The following is an 11288-nucleotide window of genomic DNA, read 5'->3' on the forward strand; positions in this document are numbered from 1 at the left end:
TTGAACAGCTGCCCAGCCAGTCCCCAAGCCCATGAGCTTGTCCCTGTGTTTCTGCTCTGAATGCGCCCTCCATCCTGGACCTCCTCTTGTTGCAAGTTGGGACCAGAAGCATATCCAGCTGCTGCTCGAACTCCCCGCCCAGACCTGCGCTCTGGTTGGGAGCTGGGGTCCCTCATTCTGCAGAAGTCTCCACCCCCTGGGGCCAGCTACTCCCAACCCAGCTGCTCAGGCTTGAGGGCACTTATGAGACAAAGTGTACCCAGCTGCAGAAGGGCATCCTGCCACATCCAGCTGTCTTCCGGGAAGACCCGGCTCAACTGCCACTCTGCTAAAGACAGAAAAACTTCCATTAGTGTAGTGAGTCTGGACACGGCCCAGGATGTCCGAGGCCCCTGTCTCCCAGCCTCTGTGTAATGGAGGTAATCTCTTCCTGACCCTTCCCCAATCTGGAGTTTCTCCACCTTGGCACTCACATTTGGAGCCAGATTGTGGGACGTGGAAGGGACTGTCCTGTACACTGTCAGATGCCGAGCGGCATCCCTGGCCTCTGCTCATCATTTGCTGTAGTATCCCACCCACCCAGCTGTGATAACCATAAACATCTCCAGACGTTGCTATAATTGCCCCTGTATAAGAACCGCTGCATAGCCTGATCCGTAATGGTTCGATCCACAATGGTTCTGTATCACAGGACGATAACCCCCACCCTGGATGGCGCTTTTCCATGCTGCAATGATTAAGAACACACACGGAGCACCTCCTAAGAGCCAGGCATCAAGCATCTAACTAGGCCAACTCACTCAATCCTCACAGCAGGCCTTGGGGGGTAAGTCCTATAATTGCTCCACTTTACAGATGAGGAGACTGAGGCACAAAGAGATTAGGTGAGTTATCCTGGCCTAGGCAGTTGTCAGGCCCCTATTCCTTTAGAGTAACCTGCCACAGCTAGGTTTTCTCCTGGGCACATGCCCACATCCATGTGGGCCGAACAACGTTGCAAGTCACCGCAAAAGGTGCTCAGACTCCAGAGGAGGAAACTTAGGTTCGTGCAGTTTCTATGAGCTCAGCCAGTATCCCAAAGCCATGGTAACTGGCAGAGCCAGGGTTTGAATTCAAATTTTGTAGCCCACCATCTTCCCACCACTCTGGCTGCCTTTTGGAAACTCACGAATACACTTTTGGCTTGGCAGGTGCTTAGAGATCGTTCATTTATTCAAATATTTATTGGATAATCAAGTAAGGGAAGATGTATTGGATATTTATTGACACTCACTCCACACCAGGGACTGTGGTTAAGAATGTGGGCTCTTCCTTGTCTTTTAGAGACATATGTTGAAATATCTAAGGATGAAATGATGTGAGGCCTGGGATTTGCTCCAAAGTAACCCCGGATATGGAGGGCAGATTGGCGGGGACTCAGATGAAAGGGGATTGGCGTTGAGTTGAGATCGGCGGTAAATTGAGATTGGTGGTGAGTTGAGATTGGCAGTGAATTGAAGCCGGGTGATGGTTGCATCTTTACTCTTGTGAAATTTTCCATCATACCTGGTGTTTAATGTGTGGACATTGATTTCTTGTCTGGGTTAAAACCCTGGCTTCACCAGCTAGGGCATAATCTTGAGTCATTTCTTTATTTCTCTAGACTTTGGTTTCCTCATCTGTAAACTGAAGGTAATCATTTCTAGCTTGCAAGGATGTTGTAAAGATGGAGTGAGATAACCCGGGGGACACTTGACACTCCCTTGCAGCATAAGGGCCTAGCCATTAGCAGAGTCCGCAGTAGAGAGGGGAGACCTAGTCTCATCCCAGAACCCCATCCTAGCAGAATACTCGGCCTCTCTCCAGCTCAGATGGTCAGGGAAGCCCTAAACCTCATGAAGGCCCTGGCAGGACTCTAACCCTGAATTACTCACAGAGCAGGATGGAGGTACAGCCCTTAATCCCCGTGAAGGACACTGAGTCCATGCAAGCACTGATCCTCTCGGTCCCAGCTGTGACAAGGCCTTATGTGGAATTCCTGGTGGCTAAACAGATGAGAGGCCCTCCGAAGTCACAGATGAGAGGCCCTCTCACCCATGCAGCCCTCTTCCCTTGCTCCCTCTGAACTCTCTAGAGGCTAGGCCCTTTCCCTCATCAGCTGTCTGGGCTGGTTGGACGATTTCAGTGTTCCCAGACTCTCAGGAGTTGGCATGGGGCATTGGAAGCCCTCCAGGAATTCCAGCTGTGTATAGGGCATGGATAGATTAGAGAGTGAACTGCTCCCCACTCAGTGCCCTTCTTCTTCCCCTGGGCTTATGGTAAGGAGTGGGAATTGTCTCATGCTCAGACACAGGCTGCTTGGGGACTGGATTTCCGCCCAACAAATATTCCACATGCTGCCCTACACATCTCGGACTCCCTTGCAGTAGCAAACTGGATCCATGTGACCAATTCTGGCCAGTGGGCTGTGAGATGAAATATTATGGGATGCTCAGATTCCAAAGAGTAACTTTTGGGCCAAGGTGGTTAAGATTTACCAGTGTGCTTTGGTCTCCCTCTTCTTCCCCAGATACAGTGACCTTGGAGGCCATACGTTCCAAATGGCATCAGACCGTGATGGGGAAAACAAACCCTTATTGTGCAGGGCTGCTGACATTTGGGATTTGATCTGCTTCTGCAGCAGAGCCAAGTTTGGCATGGCTAATACACCAGGGCCCGTCTCAAATATCAGCTTGACTTCCAAGAGTCTGGAGTCTAAAAGTCAGCCATGTAGGCAGGTTGTCTATTAAGGCTTCCCAGTAAAAACTCTGGACACCAAGGCTCAGGCGAGCATCCCTGCTTGGCAATACTCTGTGAGTATTGTCACACCTCAGACCTGGAGGAGTCAACACTGTCTGTGACTTCACAGGCAAGGGCCTTTAGGAAGCTCTGATGTTGGAAGCTCCGCGCCATGCATCTCTTCTCTTGGCTGATTTCACCTATATCCTTTCACTGTAATAAACCATAACCATGGGCATGACAGCTTTCAGTGACTTCCGTGAGTCCTTCTAGCAAATTACTGAATGTGAGGGTGTACTTGGGAGCCCTCAAACTCTACAGTTAGGAGTGAGGGCGGTCTGTGGACTTCCCCCCTAACTTCATGTTGCCTTTTCTCTCTTTTGTCATGAAAGACTTGTGTCTGAAAGGGGAACCATGTGGATGGACCTCGCTGGACCCTGGAGATGTGACTCATGGGCCAATCTGTCCTCTGGGGGCAAAATCACACGGGAAGAGAGTGGTGATGGATACCAGCCTTTGACAACATGGGGGCACCTAGCAGAGCTTGATGACTTTGCAAGCTCACTCTGGTGTTCAGCCCAGACTCACAAGGGGGCTGGTACATGGATGTCCATTTCAGCATGGACGGTGAGAGTGGGAGCTGGAGCCACCCAGGCATGTCTCTCAGGGAGTGGAGAAGGGGAAAATGATGGAATGTTATGCAGCACACAGAGGTGATGCTGGAATGTCGTCACATGGAGGAGCCTTGGTGTCGCTTGAAAATGTGAAGACACACAGGATATCGATGAAACACAGACATTTGTGGAAATTCACAGAACATATAAAGCGATTTTTTCAAGAATTTGAGGATATGTGTTCAACATGGAGGATGCCAGCGGATGAAGAAATGATAAGAATAATAACAAATAAAAAGAATAATCAAAATAAGACAATGAAAACTGACACTGGGCCTGAGATTTACAGAACTAATATAGGTTCTACAATTATTGGCATAGCTTTGTGGTCTTGTCACTTAGGGAGGCTTTGCCTTGGGCTGACCCCTTTTTCCAGTCTCCGTTTTGGGCAGGCATACCAGCTCTCGCCGACTTGGGCAGAGTTCCTTCCGCTGCCCATACCTTTTGGTCTCCTGGTTTCCAGCCGCTTTAGGATCACATGAGCCCACATAGATCTAGAAGCCTTTCCCAGATGGTCGGGGGTCTTAGCCTTGGCTGCAGTTTAGAATCACTAGGGATACTTAGAATTACTCACACTCCCCACCAAGATCCTGACACTATTGGGATTACGCTGGTGAGCTTTAAGGGCCCCCCAGGTTGTCCCCAGGAATGAGAACCCCTGGGGGATGCTCCTGCCCTGGCCTCCCACTCAGGGCCCCTCTCACATGCCTCTGATGTTGTTTCTCCCCAGCCAAGCTGCTACTGAACCACCTTGGACAGGACTTGGCACAGGCCAAGCTTTCCAGAAAAATGTTTGTTTGAGGTAAACTGTTTTAAAATGGCTGAAACACATGAAACACACAACACCATTATTCAGTTTGGCATAGTACAACAATTCTATTCTTTTTTAGCCACTCCTAAGTTCAGCTGGATCTTGGACCTTGTAGCTACCGAAAAAAGTTTTCTTTTTTATTCTTAGGGCTTCCTTCAAAAGTGCAAGACGGCTGGAGTCAGTGGTCAGACTGTGTGTAGGGGGTTCCCAGGATCATGCCAAGTCTATGTCCCAGTGCCAAGACACACAAGGACGGGTGGTCCTTGGGGCCCCCCCTTAGCTGCGGGTGGGACAGATCACAAACCTTGTCTTTCTGGCCACAGGACCAGGAAACCAGGAAAACATATCCCTCTGAGCTGGAGGATATGAGAGAAATCTCTGTTTTCTTTTTCTTCTTCTAAAAATACATCTGCCCTGCCTTGAGACCAGCCCCCGTGGTGAAGCCACACTGCTACAGTGACAAGGGTGGCATGTGGGTACCTAAGAGTCAGAGAGAAAAACTGTCCCTCTAGATAGAGGATTCAGGCAAAGGGGTCCTCATTTTATGAAAAGTGTAAGAAGAGTCCAGAGATTTTATTCCAGATATATTAGATAACTCTTTATGACTAGAGTTTCAAAAATCTTAAAAAAAAAAAATCTCTGTGCCTCCTCCCTGAGGGTGTGCCCAATTGCATGCATCTGTATGACAGTATGGGAAGCTAAAACACAAAGAGAATTCCATTTTTCATGTCAGAAAGACCTGAAAAGAAGACCCCTGGGAGCCAGGGGAGGTGAGGAAAATCTCTGAGAGGCGAGGGATGGAGAAGGAAAATCCCTAATTCTGTGTATGCACTGGCACAAGTTCTAGGCTCATCTTCAAACAGTGCAAGTGTGGAATTCACATTTTTTAAAAAAAAAAACAAAGGTTTTGAGAACTGAATGATGATATAAAACACTACTCAAGTCTGAGACCAACTCCTGGGTGGGACAGATCCAAACAGCATAGCAAAGTCTTCAAAACTAGACTAAAGTTGAAACCATCATTCACAGAAGACAAGACATACCTTGTGATTTGAACTTAAATAGGTCATTGATCTGTTAAATTAAAACAATAACAAAACTAAATTGACAAACAAAAAAGCCCATTCTCCAGAGGATTTTGACAGAGTCTAGAGTGTCACAACATAATATTCAAAAAGTCCATAATTACTTGACATACCAAGAACCAGGAAGCATTAAGCCAATTATCAAGGGAAAAGATAGTCAACAGATACTAACCCTGAGATGACCCAGATTTTGAAATGATCACTTTAATGTGGCTATGATAACCATATTCCATGAGGTAAAGGTACATATTCTTGAAATGATTGAAAGGTTGAAAATTTTTAGCAGAGAAATAGAAACTATAAAAAGAACCAAGTAAACATTTTATAACTGAACCATATAATATCATAATTTAAAAATCACTGGATGAGTTTGATGGGAGAATAGAGATAATAGAGAAATGGATCATTGAACTTGGAGACAGATCAAAAGAAATTATCTAGTCTGAAGAACAGAGAAAAAAAGATTTTTGAAAAAATGAACAAAGCCTTAGAGATCTGTGAGACAATAAGAAAAGCTTTAATATTTCTGTCATTGAAATCCCTGAATAGGAAGAGCATAGATGGATACAGAAAAAAGACTTTTAAAAAGTAATGGCTGAGATTTCCCAAACTTAGTTTAAAAATACATAAATATACAGATTCAAGAGATTCAATGAGCCTCAAAGAAGATAAACTCACAGGAAACCATGCCTAGTCAAAACTTAACCAAACTTCTGCAAACCAAAGATCCAGAGAAACCATCAAAGTATTCAGAGAAACAACACATGTTACATAAGAAGGAACAACAGTTAAAATAACTGTGGATATTTCATTGGAAACCACAGAAGCTAGAAAGACATTGAAACATCTTTTCTAAAAAAAAAATAACTACCGACTTAAATGTTCTATTTAGCAAAAATATCCTTCAGAAATGAAGACGAAAGAAAGGTATTCTTGAATGAAGGAAAATAAAGAAAGTTCTTAATCAGCAGACATGCTGATTAAATTTCCTGAATGGGGGGTCCCAATTCTTCACTCCCCTGTCATAAACATGCCCTGAAAGAAAGACTAAAAGAAGTTCTGGCTGAAGGAAACTGATGCCAGAAGGAAACTTGGAGCTTCAGGAATAAAGAAAGAGCAACAGAAATGCTAGATATTTGGGAAAACCAGATAGGCTATTTTTCTCCTAAGTTATTTAAAATATATGATTGTTAAGTGTATCATTGTCTGGGAAGGCTTAATGTATGTACATGTGGTACAGAGGACAACTGTAACATTATGGGTTGTCAGATTTCTGTGTTTTACTTCTATTTACAGATAAAATATTAATTAAAAATAGACAGAAACATTAGATATGTATATTATATTCCCTAGGTTTCATGAGCTTCAAAACCACCATGGAGATAACTGCTTATTGGTCGGTTGTGTCTTTGTGGAAGTAGAGGAGGTAGAACCACACAGAGGGATTTTAATTTTGCCAAATTTCCTGAATAGCAGCTCCCAATTCTTTATTCTTGTATAATAGAATTAGACATCCATATCAATCTAGACCAATCACTAAAAAATAATATGAAGAGATAGAAGCCAAAAACCCAATAAATAAACTAAAACGGAACACTAAAATACAAGACAACACAAAGGGAACAGAGAAACAAACAAACAAGTAAGATTACAAACAAGAAAAATGGTAAAACAATAGACCTAAGTTCAATGACATCACTTATTACATTAAATGTAAAAGGTTTAAGCATACACCTTAAAAGACAGAGATTATCAGATTCTGATAATGCTGTTTATAAGAAACCTGTTATAGCTATATAATTATACTCTAAAATTTTTCCAGAGTTTATGTTATCCATTTCTTTGCCATCCAATATTTATCAAAAGCTCAGTTTTTATTTATGTATTTATTTTACCCTATCCTCAGTTAACAGAGGATAAAACCCAGTTTTTGGTTTTTTTTTTTGAGTTGGAGTCTCACTCTGTCGCCCAGACTGGAGTGCAGTGGCTGCTCCTGGCCACCACAGTCTCAACCTGCTGGGCTCCGGCGATCCTTCTGCCTCAGCCTTCCGAGTAGCCGGAATTACAGGCATGTGCTACCACGCCCGGCCGATTTTTTTATTTAGGTAGAGATGAGGTCTCGCTGCCCAGGCGGGTCTCGAACCCACGGGCTCAGGCAATCCACTCACCTCAGCCTCCCAAAGGCGCAGGATTACAGGCTGAGCCACCGAGCCCAGTTAAAACCCAGTTTTTAAAAGCCATGTTAAGTGTAATTTTCTTCATGGGATTACCCTCATTCTCTAGATATTCCCAAATAATTCCTGGATCAAATGAGGACATCAAGGAACTCAATGACTAGATTATATCCTGTTCTCATCTCTTGTCACCTGCCACCAGGGTTATGTTTATTAAATTGCTGTCACCCTATATTGCAGACCTTTATGAGAAAAAAATCTCTCACAACACATTTTTATGTATTTCACAAGTTTCTTGAGATGTTATTGATTATATCATACAATGTCCTTTTTCGGAAGACACCAAGGAGAAATTATTTGTAATCTTTGAAACATCCCTTAGCAAGAGTCTTACTTTCTCATTTATATCTGTACTTGTGTAACTCACCAAGTTTTCCACTTTCCATGGGCTGCTGGGAAGCTCCAGGCACCTCACTGTGTAGTTTAAAAGCATTCCTACAATAAAAAATCCTATGATCGCTGGGCTCAGTGGCTCAGCCTATAATCTCGTGCTTTGGGAGGCCAAGGTGAGTGAATTGCCTGAGGCCGTGGGTTCGAGACCCACCTGGGCAACTTGGCGAGACCTCATCTCTACAATAAATAAAAAAAAAATTAGCTGGGCATGGTAGCGCGCGCCTGTAGTTCCAGCTACTTGGAAGACTGAGGTGGAATGATTGCCAGCGCCCAGCAGGTCAAGGCTGCGGTGGCTAGGAGTGTGCCACTGCACTCCAGTCTGGGTGACAGAGTGAGACTCCAACTCAAAAAAAAAGAAATCCTGTGATCAAATAAGTGTGTGAAATACAGGACTAAAGAAAGTTAAGTTGATTTCTTTACTCTCTGATATCATTTAATTCTCACAACCACCTTGGAGGTTGGTGCCATCATTATGCCAGTTTTATAAATGATGAGGAAACCAAGTCTTCAAAGAAGTTTAGACCACATGCACAAGATTGTCCAGATATGGTGTCAGGATTGGAACATAAGTTGTCTGACTTCAGAGTCTCTTCTCTTAAAACTGTAGGCAAATCCTGTATATAAAGTGCCTGGCATGGGTGGCTGAAGTGTTGGCTCGAGCCTGGCTTTACAAAAAGAGGAAGAAATCTGTAGGGTGAGATGGGTGTGGCCCAGCACAAAGTCTCAGGGAAACTAACCACCTCTACCCCAAGTCTGGCCTAAACCGTTCTGCCTGAGAATGCTCCTGCTGGTGTCCAATATCCAAAGCTGCTCCTGATAACCTACAAACCTCATCCTGATACTCACACTGATACTCCAACACTCACCCTGACTTCTCCTAGGTCTCATTTTTCTCTTGGAGGCCCATCTTCCATGGACCAATTGGACAGGGCTGGGGAATGAAGTTTCATGATTTTCAAAGTTACCATGGAGATAACTGCTTATTGGCCAGTTGTGTACCTGTGGAAATGGAGGAAGTAGAACCACACAGAGGGATTTGAATTTTGCTAAATGTCCTGAATAGCAACTCCCAATTCTTTACTCCTAATAGAATTAGACATCCCTATTGTGTTCATGTTTCAAGATGGGAGGAATATACTTCCCAATCCTTTAACTTTGAGCTTGGCTATGACACTTGCCCTGGTCAGTGGGATGTCAGTGGCTCTAACAAGAGAAAAATCTTGAAATAGAGATTGAAATGGAACTCCCACAGCACCCTTTGAACCCATGATTTGTCATCATGACCTAGCAGTTACCTTCTTCATGGGCCCCCAGAACAAATATTGTCAGACCTGCAGCCTGAAGCCAAGCTGCCCAGCTGTATTCATTTTCTATTGCTGCCTCCCAGAGTATCATGAACTCAGTGGATTAACAAAACACGCATTTATTATCTCACAGTTTCTGCATGTCAAAAGTCTGAGCACAGCATAGCTGGGTCCTCTGCTGATCTAACTAGGCTGAAATCAAGGGATGGTCCAGGGCTGTGATCTCATCTGAAGGCTTGACTGGGGAAGAGTCTGTTTCCAAGCTCATTCAGGCTTTTCAGAGAATTCAGTTCATTGTAGCTGTAGGACTGAGGTCCCTGATTTCTTGCTAGCTATTGAACAAGGGTCACTCTCAGCTCCTAGAGGGTGTCCTCACATCCTAGTCATGTGGCTCTCTCACAACATAGTAGTTCACCTCTTGAATGCCAGTTGGAGAATCTCACTTGGGTCTGCTATGTAATGCGATGTCACCAAGAGAGTGACTGACTATCCCATCACCTTTGTCTGGTGACAGAACCATGTCAAGGTGGTGATTAGCCCATTGTTTTCATAGGTTTCACCCACACTCAAGGGGAGGGAGCTAAATAGGGTGTGTCCACCTGGAAGCAGGAATCTTGGGGGACATCTTAGAGGTCTGCCTTCTATACCATCCATGCCTAGATTAGTCCAACCACAGTCAACCCACAAACCTGTGAATGTGAGAATTAATACTTGTGGTTGTAAACCACTGAGTTTGGGGTGGTTTGTTATGCTGCATTATTGTGACAACAGCTGAATGTTACATTTTCTTTCAAGAAGTGTTGTTCTTCAGTGGATAAAGAAAATATGGCTCATATACACAGCCATAAAGAAGGCCAAAATCATGAGCTTCTCAGCAAATTGGATGGAGGTGGAGGCAATCATTCTTAGCAAACAATCACAGAAACAAAGAATTGAATACCACACGTTCCCACTCATAAGTGAGACCTAAACACGAATCACAATAGCACAAGGGAGGAATCCGTAGTCTCAGGACACAGCCGAGGGAGGAAGGAAGGGGGAGCACGTAACACAAAGGGGACTTGGTCCCAAACCAGGGAAAGTGAGGACCAGCTGGAGGCCCAAACTTCACCTGCACATACATTACTTATGCACCTAATCTTGACTTATACCCCATCTCTTTATAATGAAATAAAGTTTTGTTTTTTTTTTTTTTTTAAAGAAGCATTGTGCTTCTAGGTCACACAGTGTCCTATCTCTTCTTTGAGGAGGCAGCCTGCTGCAATGAACGGGGTATCTGGGATCATTTGGGTCTGGGTTTGACATTTCTACTCCTCCCATTCGAGCTGGGGGTGGGGACTTGAGCCAGTTACTTCACCCTACAGGCTCACTTCCTTGTTCGTGTGATGGGAGGCACACTACCTATCTCGTCAGGATGTTGGGAGGGTTAACAAAAACTGTGGGCGTGAGCAGCCAGCAAATCACTGTTGGTGCTTTTTCTCTTTCGGCTCCTATTTCCAGCCAACACCAACATGCCCACCTCTTCAGAGAACGGATGTGGTGTGAGTTCCAGGAGGGGTCACTGCTCTGCTGATACCTGTGTGTTGCCTGGCAGGTGTCACATCGCCAGCTGAGAGGGCGACCCCCAGGGCTCTCTGGCCCCACCTGGATCTCTGATGTGAGCCTTACAGCAGAAGGCAGCCCCACCTGGTTTCTATGGGATAGAGACCCTGACACCCACCCTCACGCAAGACCCCTGCTCCATCTCCCTAGTCCTTTAATATTCTTGTGACACTAAGGTGACATGACTGTCTCCTTTTGGAGGGCTCAGTCTCTAGCACTGACTAGTTGTGTGAGCTTGGGCCTTTTGATCCTTAACTTCCTTCTCTGTGCATTAAGAGTTAAATTCTCGGCTGGGCTTGGTGGCTCAATCTGTAATCCCAGCACTTTGGGAGGCCGAGGTGAGTGGATTGCCTGAGTCCATGGGTTTGAGACCCACCTAGGCAACTTGGCGAGACCTCGTCTCTACAACAAATCAAAAATTAGCCGGG

This window comes from Carlito syrichta, unplaced genomic scaffold (assembly GCF_000164805.1).
Source record: "Carlito syrichta isolate Samal-C Ts95f unplaced genomic scaffold, Tarsius_syrichta-2.0.1 Scaffold169767, whole genome shotgun sequence".
Taxonomy (NCBI): Eukaryota; Metazoa; Chordata; class Mammalia; order Primates; family Tarsiidae; genus Carlito; species Carlito syrichta.